This window comes from Amphimedon queenslandica, unplaced genomic scaffold (genome assembly GCF_000090795.2).
Source record: "Amphimedon queenslandica unplaced genomic scaffold, v1.1 AMPQUscaffold_2463_Cont25535, whole genome shotgun sequence".
NCBI classification, from domain to species: domain Eukaryota; kingdom Metazoa; phylum Porifera; class Demospongiae; order Haplosclerida; family Niphatidae; genus Amphimedon; species Amphimedon queenslandica.
In genome coordinates, this window is record NW_003557202.1 from 1 (window position 1) to 1299 (window position 1299).

Here is a 1299-nt window from a genome sequence, read left to right on the forward strand (position 1 = left end):
TTGTACAATGTATGTATGTTATTATGCATTGATATATTACTGTTGTTTGTTGTTTGTTATTATTGTTATTGCTTTTACCAATAATCTTTATTTTATTTCTTTTTTTCTACAGTCGACTGAAGACTAATGTGAGACTGGTTCTATCTCTCCCTGACTTGGAGCTAGCGAGTAACTGTGGACTCCTGGGAATGAAGAACCTATTATCAGTCATTGAAGTCTGTTATGAACTACCTTGGGACAGAAAGAAATTACTACATGTGGCAAACTATCACTTGAAAAGTATGAGAATGAGAGAATTAATTAGTACTTCATATAATTTTAAATGTACAATTACTCAAGAATATACTTTATTTCTTTTATTTCTGTAGATTGTGTTCTTCCCAAGACCTTGCAGGAGAGCACAGCTCACCTCTTGACTTCCCTTCACATGTTGCTAAGGAATACAACAGCAGACACTGATACCGTTAGCTCATATTCATCCCATTATACTGCTAACCCCATCACTGTCTGTTGCTGCTGGAACAACAAGTTTGAGTTCTTCTCTGAAAGGTATTGCTTGCTTTTACTCTGCACATGTACAGTACATGTTCATGTTATTTGCTGTTGAAATTTTTGACATGGACTATAGATAGGGGTGGGCGATATATCGAAATTAATGATATTTTATCGATATAATGCGGTATCGATACGTATCGATATCGAAAAAAATTGAAAAGAAATATCGATACTGTGACCACGCCCACAAAATGATTGTATAACCTTAATAATAGTCAATTAACCACAGTCGCTAAGTAATGAAGTATCTCCAAACCGCTCCAAACACTTCTTTTTTGCAAAACAGAGGAAGTAACAGATGAAGACTAAGTCAAAACAGGTTAAATGAGAGTAATAATGCTTTTCTAAATCATAGTTTTTCTTGGAAATGGTACTTGAAACTTATTGGGCGTGGTCATGAAAATATCGAAATCTAGTATCGATATCAAACGATATTCATGAAAATATCGATATTATCATATCGTTTTAAAATTTTCAATATCGCCCACCCCTAACTATAGATTCACTTTTTTTAATGTTCAACGTGTTTCAAAAGGTTTTTTTGAAGTAATAAAATGATATCACAAAATTATGCAGGGTTTGTGTATGCAATACACTCTCCCTTCCAAAAATTGTATTGACTATATCACTTTGTCTACCTTGATTTGCAGATCTTTGACAGCCCTTTTTATAATGGCCCAACCTGACAATGCTCTAGTGGGTTGCTCTAATTATACAGTGGGCATTTCCTGTGGTTTGACACGT

At 34.3% G+C, this 1299-nt stretch overlaps 1 long non-coding RNA gene across 1 annotated transcript; it reads left to right on the forward strand.

The window, feature by feature from the left end:
- Positions 1 to 106: 106 nt before the first annotated feature.
- Positions 107 to 883, forward strand: LOC109593211 (uncharacterized). Its single transcript, XR_002190806.1, has 2 exons — positions 107 to 279; positions 369 to 883. It is a non-coding gene; the product is annotated as an uncharacterized LOC109593211 (long non-coding RNA).
- The last annotated feature ends 416 nt before the right edge of the window (positions 884 to 1299 follow it).